The sequence below is a fragment of the Benincasa hispida genome, unplaced genomic scaffold, assembly GCF_027475165.1.
Source record: "Benincasa hispida cultivar pf3 unplaced genomic scaffold, pf3_genome.v1.1 HicScf1666, whole genome shotgun sequence".
NCBI classification, from domain to species: domain Eukaryota; kingdom Viridiplantae; phylum Streptophyta; class Magnoliopsida; order Cucurbitales; family Cucurbitaceae; genus Benincasa; species Benincasa hispida.
Genome location: NW_028326038.1, coordinates 11,721 through 20,380, shown reverse-complemented (window position 1 = coordinate 20,380; position 8,660 = coordinate 11,721). Strand labels below are relative to the sequence as shown.

Below are 8,660 nucleotides of genomic sequence, written 5' to 3'. Positions count from 1 at the left end.
GAGCTAGGAACGCAGGTGCACAAGACGGAATTCACTATTTTTCTTCTATTAGGGTAAGTAGAGAAATTGCTCCCTTGAGAGCTGATTCCAGGACTTGAACAATGTGGCACCACACCCTATCGTGGCCCAAGAGGGGTTCGATTATAGTTAGACTATAACTAATTGTTCATTAGAGGTATCAATGGTACTTAAGGAGTTAGATGTAACTACAGGGGCAAAAATGATAATTTTGGCTAGTTATACTTACAAGCAATTTGTGAAGTGTCAACGCACTTTTAAGTAGTTATATCCATGGACATAGAAATATATTTGTAGTGCAAAGAGTGTAGCTATCGGACTTTAATGGAGTGATCGACAGTTAATGAAAGTTGATTAATTTAATTAAAGAGTTTAATTAATTAAACAAGTACCATTGGAGCTTCAATCTATAGGTCCATAAGGTTCCCTCATTAGCTCAATTAGGATTGATGGAAATTGAATTAATTTTGGATTAATTTGAATTGTTCAAATTAATAAAGGGAATTAATTATATAAGAATAATTAAGTTAATGTATGTGATACATTATACTATAAAATTAATTATATGAGATATAATTAACATAATGTATGTGATGAAGTATAATACAATGTTTATTTGAGAGGAAAAAAAAATTGAATGTGATTCAAATATTAATGAGATTTATATTATAAACTATATGTTAAAGTTAATGTGAATATGATTCATATTAAATACTATGGGTTAAATGAGAAAATAATAAACTATAGATTATATTATATCAACATAATATATGAAGGGATGAAAACCCTAAGGCATAACAGAAGCCAAAACACAAAACTATTTCGTTTTTCAAATTGGCATTTAAAATCAAAACAATTTTGCATTGAAATAAAAGGTAATATTGATTAAGCATCCATTCCACCCCCCCCCCCCCCCCCCCCCACCAAATAAAAAAAAAAAACTAATTATAAAGTGAGAAGAACCCCTACTTGCAAAACCTTTGATAAGCCTGTAGAATTTTTCTGTTGATTGGGATTGGGCATCACCAGTTGGAAACCTCCCTATTCTTGTAGGGAATTGAGCCTATAGAGAATTGTGGGATTCTCTCTTTCGGGATTTGGGAATATCACATAACAATTTTTCTTTCTTTTCTCAGAAAGAAAGAAAATACACACAGAGAGCTTGAGAGCCTTATTCTCCCTTTGCCAAACAAAACCCTTTTGTTAGAGAGAGATGATGAGAGAGGGAGAGAAAAATGTGGGATTGATCCCACGTTTTCTCGTAACTTCCCTAAAATGGGAGTTAATTTGTTTATTTTAAATAAAATAAAATTTATTAATTAAATCATATTTAAATGATTTCCTCTCACATAATCTATAGTTTTAATGTGCATCTAATGCACATTAATTTTAACCTATAATTTTTATTTAATAAATTAAATTAAATTAAATTAAATAATTAATTAATTCTTCAATTTATTGATAATCCAATTAAATATCATATATTAAATTTAGTTTCCCATTTGAATCATATTCAAATACATTTATCTCATTTAATCTTTAGTTTTATCCAATGCACATTATTGACCTATAGTTTTCCATATGAATCTTGTCCATATTAAACTTAATATTTGAACTCCTTTAAATATTTAATTGTCTCATCTATTAATTTTAAATCATATCTAAAATTAATAATAATGTAATATAAAGCCTAAAATTAAACTTTATATTAAAATGTATCATTATACATTAAAATTCCCTAATTCTGAATATGAACATTTCAAACTCAATAAATTACCTCAACAACCTTTACAAGCTAGGAAGGGGATCTAATGAACTTACAAATCAGAAGCTCCAATGATATGAGATTAATTGGCTAAACTCATTAACCACATTAATCAATATTCTTTAACTGTGAGTACACTTCACTAAAGACCCACAACTACACTCTTCTCACTACAGATATATTTCTATGTCCATGGATATAGACCAATAACATAAGTAGTCCTACACGAATATTTAAAATACCAATTGGGTCAAGTTATCGTTTTACCCTTGGGTTACCTCTACATCCTTAAGGGCCAGTGCTTCTCTAATGAACAATCTGTTTATAATCCAACCATTAAACAGAAATCCATCTCATGCCAGTGAAAGGGTAGAACCTTTTGTTCAAGTCCCGGAGACACCACTTAAGGGAACACTCATCTACTTACCCTGAAGTGGGGAAGGAGTAAAATCCATCTTGTATGATTATGTTCCTAGCTACCCAATGGGTCTTATCCTCAAAATGGTAAGCATATTGAGTCAGCAAACTGGCCACTCTCACCTATACAAATTAAAGGGCAATCCCTCATGAACAAGAGTTCATAATATACTCAGGAGTAAAACTAAGTTGCCTAGGTCATCCTATTGAAATAGAAACCTAACTAGTCAATGGAGTTGCATCTAGTGGTTACTATTACGCAGTCCGGTTTTGTGCAAACTCATTGCCCAGGATACTCTCACTCGTGTGTCTCCTACACGAACGCGTTGGATCACTACGTTTGTATCAAATACAAAGTAGGTCGTATCCATAGTTTTACCAGGATAAGGTACCCAATCTTACCTCTATACTATAGACCCATTCACTACAAGAATTTTGGGCTTTAATGTCGATTGGAAAAAACTAAAGTGAATGTACAATGTCGGTTTCTTAAAAAATAAAAAAACAGATCTTTAATGTCGGTTTTAAATCGACATTAAAGATGGGGCTACAATGTCAGTTTAAAACCGACATTGTAGCTCTCTATTTATTGTTTCCTCATCAGTTTTCACTTTTTGTTTCCCTCCTTCAATTTTTTGCTACCCTCTCAAATTTTAGGGTTTGGTTATATATAGGAAAACGAAAAGAAAGAGAAAACTTCAACTCTAGCCGTACAACTCCCTTCTCCCTCGCGAGTTCTCTAACCTATGACCCTCGTCGTTTTCATCTCTCTTAACTACATAAGCGTCGTCGGCCACATCTACGCCGCAACCTTCATCGATCATCTGCAGGTCTTCGCTCGTCACTGTTGTCGATTATAGTAGATTTTAGTGGGTGTTTTCCTCTCTCCCTCATGAGTTTCCTCACCCACGCCTGTGTTCATATGGAACTTCTTCTCTCACATTTGCCACTCGTACGCCTCCCATCCACACCTTTGAACTCTGTGGATTATCAATCATCGCCTACCTCGAACAATAGGTTTTTGTTTTTCTCTCATTCTCTCAGCTTTTCACTCTTTCTCTCTTTTGGATCTCCCTCACTACCGCACAGATCTGTGGATCTATGGTTGCACCGTTCTTTGAGTTGCCATCAATTCTATTGTGGGTGAGAGTTTAGTGAGTTTCTATTTGACTTTCTTGTTTGCTCTTGAATACCTTTTGGCCTAATCTTGAACTACCTATAATGTATGAATTATAGATTTGAGGTTTAGAAGAATTTTGAGTTTGGAAGCAAACTGTTGTACAGTATTAAAAGATTGTTTCAAGTGTTTTGACAAGTTCTTAAGATTTTATAAACTTTTTGGATTCTTTATTAAGGCTGAAAATTGGGTCATGACCCTTAAATATTGTGTTTGGATACACTTGATTGGAGTTGTGTCCTTTCACTGGAAGAAAACGCCAGGTACCATCCAGCACCTCAGAGCTCCAACTATTGCAAGTGTTGATCTCTTTTTCTATAGATTTTTGGCTGAATATACCTTGCCTTGTATGTTTTTAATGTAGCTTTGTGTGCATAGGTATTATGAACGCCTATAGTTGGAAAAAACAGAAATTGGAAATCATTTCATTCTATTTTCCATAAGAATCAAGGAAAGAAACAATTCCTCACTTTTGGTATTGACTTTGAAAGTGGAAGTATTGCAGAAAATAACCCTCAACTACACCTTCATTATAAGCAACTGAATTTACCATATATTTCTTTTGCACTATTTAATGAATCTAAAAAAAACCTTGTGCAATATGAATGTTTGATTAATATGAATGTTTTAAGAAGATTCAAGGCAGTTCTTTTTGTTTTCCCTCTTGTAATGTTGTTCTTTGCAGAAGCGAAGAGATGTTGAAGCACTTAACTCAATTGAATAGGTACTCTTATATATCAGTTAAATCATCCGCTCCCTTGGTATCTCTCGTATGTTCTTGACTTTATGGTTAGTGAATTTGATCTTTACTGGCATTTTCATGAAGGAAGCGGGCGAGAGCTTGAAAGAACCTAAACCTATTGTTTTTTAAGATAAAAATTTTCAATCTAGAGAAGGAATTAACTCCCTTGAATTTGGTATGTTTGTGTGTGTATGTGTGTTTGTGTCTTATTTTTCCCCTGTTATTCTCACTTCTCTTATTTATTTTGCTTTATTTGGAGATTTTTCTATTTGGACTTCAGGAGGTAAACCCAGCAATGAACAGAAGGATAAACGGTTTGAGGATGGTGGGGAAAAGGTACTATGTTATATAAATGCTTTTGATTCTCTTCAATATGGACTATTAATGGAAATATCTCCTTCCAAATGATATTTGAAATGTATATGTTTGGATTTTGGCTATAGTAGGAGTGTAATGCCTTCTTTGGTTTCGTATATCATTTATTTTATTTTATTCTTCAATGCAAAACAATTTCTTTAGACACTTGACATTCTTGATAATGACGAGCATATGGATAATTGTTTGGGCTATTCAACTCTTCATAATCGTTCGTTCATAATGCTTTCTATTTTCTTTGTTGTGAGCCACAACTTGTTTGAAATAGGGGAGCCCCGATTGACATTGGGTTATTATGCCAAAACTTTTCCAATGTGTTGCAGGTTGTGAGGAAAGAAATAGAGTGTGTTGTGCTTTCTGAACCATGCAATGCAGCTTTTGTTGTCCGATTGCACTTTCACGACTGCTTTGTTCAGGTTCAATTCACTTTTTGTTTTGGTACCTCTCTTTATTATACTGAAATTGTCTTGCTTCTTTAAATCAGAGCTTGCATTTCAAGTTTATGGCCTCACTCTTGATTTTACTTTTTAATGAAACTTGGCTTTCGTGAAGCTGGGCTTATTTGATAACGTTCTTGTTTTGGATTTTTGGAGTCTTAGCTCTTGTTTGTTTGTTGTTTTCTTTTTCTTTTGAAAAAGAGAACAAAAATATGTAAGGTAATTGTTTGTTTGTTATAATACTTTTTGTAAAGTTTAATCTCTAAATTTTGAAGTTTGTGTCTATTTGGTCGTTAAACTTTTAAAGTGATTATAAGTTTCTAAACTTAATTTGTGCTTAACAAGTCCTAATCCTTCAATTTTGTGTCTTACAGGTCCTTGATAAATTCAAAATATTTTAAAAAACTAATTGATCTATTAGATATAAGTTTGAATATGATATCTTATGAAACTTTGAATTTTCAATTTTGAGTTTAGTATATTTGTGATTTTAAAAGATTCCAATGCTCCAGGATGAAATTTATAATTTTGAAAGTTTAGGAATCAAATAGACACAAATCTTGAAGTTCAAGAGTAATGAAGTCTGAAACTAGAATTTTGTGATTTTTTCCCTCTCAAAACTTGGCTTGAATTTTGAAAAATTTTGTGAAAAAATGGATCATAAAACAAAGAAGCTCATAGGTGGATGTATTGGTTTTTATCTTGTTTTTATCTTATCGAATTGAAAATATAGGCATGATATTCATGTGAACCGAACTCACAATTGTTAGGATTTGAATTAGGGGTGCGACGAGTCGGTTCTGCTAGATGACAACATAACATTACAGGGAGAGAAAAAGGCTTCCATCAACATACATTCCTTCAAAGGCTTTAAAATCATTGATAGGATTAAGAACAACCTTGAATCAGAATGTCCTGGAATTGTTTCTTATGCAGATATAGTCACTATTGCAGCCAGGGATACAGTGATTCTGGTAATTATTATCCCAAAATTTAAGCTTTCAATTGCATTTCTTGTTTTTTGTTTTCTGAACTTTATGCATGTTCTCCCAAATCCGTTATGATTTTCACATTTCTTAAAGAAACACTTGAATTCTTAGTCAAGTTCTAAGAACAAAAACAAAGAAAGGGGATAAACGGACAAAGAAACTTATTTGTGAAAATAGTGCTTCTAAGCTTAATCTTCAAAAACAAAAAAAACTAAGACCTCGTTTGGTAACCATCTTGTTTTTTAATTTTAGTTTTTGAAAATTAAGCTTATATTCTCTCATTTTCTTACCCTAGTTTGCATTTTTCTTCAGTACAAGAGTTGAATTCTTAACCAAATTCTACAAACAAAAACAAGTTTATAAAAACTACTTTTTTTAGTTTTCAAAATTTGGGTTAATTTTTAAAAATATGTGTAAGAAGTAGATGACAAAACAAGAAATCTAGAGGTGGAAGGGGTGTCTGTAGGCTTATTTTTAAAAAATTAAAAATAAAAAACTAAATAGTTACCAACCAAGGCCTAAATGGTTATTAAATGAGGAGGGAATTATGGAAACATATCATTATTCTTACTTCTTAAAAATTATATTCTGGATCTAAAATCATTGATGAGTGTCAAAATGCTAATGATGGAATTGTTTGCTTTGTAGGTGGGTAGCCCTTACTGGGATGTTCCTCTTGGAAGAAAGGATTCCACAATTGAAATTTATGAACTTGCAAACTCAAATCTTCCCTCTGTCAATGAGGGACTTCTCATTGGCACAGAAATCTAGCAATTTGGATGTGGGTAGTTGTTAGCTTAGCATACTGGAAAATAATAAGTGTTATCTCTTGGACTGTGGTGTTGAAATATTTGTTTGGGTTGGAAGAGTTACGCAAGTAGAGGAGCGAAAGGCAACAATTCAAGTAGCTGAGGTAACCTTCTGTGCCAAAATTTCAAGTAATTAAAATTTCTTTGGTCATGCTGAAGCTGGGGGGTCTGTTATCCTTGTTTTTAATGAAAGTGCACATGAGCTCCTATATTTAAAAAATTATGTTGTGCTGTATTGCTTCTTTGCTTTTGATCCTTTTCTTTGGTCATGCTGGTATCTACTTTCCTGTGATCCTGTCAAACTTAATTAAATTATTATCATGTGGTGAAATGAAAATTATGTTGCTTGTAAATTTACAGGAAGTAGGTGGATGGGGATGGTCAACTGTTGTTGCAGCAGCAGTAGCAGCAACAGCAACAGATGGTTCCATTATAAGATACTTACATGTAGAGCAGAGCTGAAGCTCTTCAAAATGTTGAATCCACCATTCATGAATTGAGCAATATCTTCAACCAGCTGGCAACTCTGGTTTCTGAACAAGGAGAGATTGCTATCAGGTTCTACCCTTATGCACCTATTTCAGAATTGCTGATAATATAATTACTTTTCTGTTACAAAAAAAACATGAAAGGTATATGGTTACAGTATGTCCATTACATTCAGGTTGATCCTGAACCTTAAATAGTTTAATGTGCTATACAAGATTGAATGGGTCTAAATATAGCCTTCATTAAAACTGGATAAGTAGTTAACCTGTCATAGCTTCTAGATGTATTGGGTTTATTTACCATATATATTTTCAAAAAACGTATGATTCGATGGTTGTTGTGATTATGAAACTTGGTTCAATCTGATTGTCTGATTGTTTCCCTTCACTAAATGCGTGGAAGGAACAATGGCTTGCACACAAAAGGGTTATTGCTGATCGAGAGCGCCATGTTGCACCAAAAAAGGAGGTTTGTGTTTCTATTGTTTTGTTCTAAGTAGAAGCTTTCATGAACATTGAGGCATATTATTATTCTTCTGCTTTTTTATTTGAATAGCTTATGGCTGTTAGCTGTTACATGTTAATGAAAAACAAGTTTTTAAATGTGCCATGCGTAATACAACTTGGACCGGAACTTTCTAAAAGATGAGGATGATATTCCAGCTGTTGTGTCATTATTGAGACGAACTTTTGATAGGACGAAGAGATTGCCAAGCATGAATTAATATTATGAATTTCTTATATATGAATCACTGGAATCTGTATATACAACTTACCTTCTGTGTCATTGAACATTCATTAATTCCTTTCAAGTCCTGTTGTTCAAAGATTTGGTATTGTGTGCCTTTTCAAATATAAGTTATTTATTTGCATTATGTGCGTAAGTTCATGCTGCATTGCTTTTAAGAAAATATTGGTCATGGGGATGGCTTGCTATACTTTAAATTAAAGTTTCTTGTGGGACCACAATTTTGTTTAGTCATTTACAGATTCATTTCCTTGTCCTTCCAATCCTTGGTTAACATGGTTGCCTTGGACTCACGTTAAGTTCTTAGACCCAGGATTTCTCTTTTATATTTATGCACTGATATAAAAAGTTGAAATCTCAGATATCCAAGGAAGCAAAAGAAGAAAAGGAAGGTACTTTTCTTTTGCTTATCTACTTAAAAGACACGATTGACTTTATTATTTACTACTAAAATGTTAACATCCCCTACTTTTCTATTGCTTATCTACTTAAAAGACACTATTGACTTTATTATATTTACTACTAAAATGTTAACATCCCCTTGCTATTTATTTTCGTAGTCAAAGAAATGGAATCAACAAAAGATACCAAAAGCATTGATAAGCTTGAAAAAGAGCAACACTCTGTGTCAACCAGGCAGACCGACATAGATAAAAAGGAAAAAAGTGACAAAGGGGACAAAGGGAATACATCCG

At 33.0% G+C, this 8,660-nt stretch overlaps 1 pseudogene; it reads left to right on the top strand.

The window, feature by feature from the left end:
• The first annotated feature begins 3,570 nt into the window (after positions 1-3,570).
• Positions 3,571-6,691, top strand: LOC150030719 (peroxidase 11-like; annotated as a pseudogene).
• Positions 6,692-8,660: the final 1,969 nt, after the last annotated feature.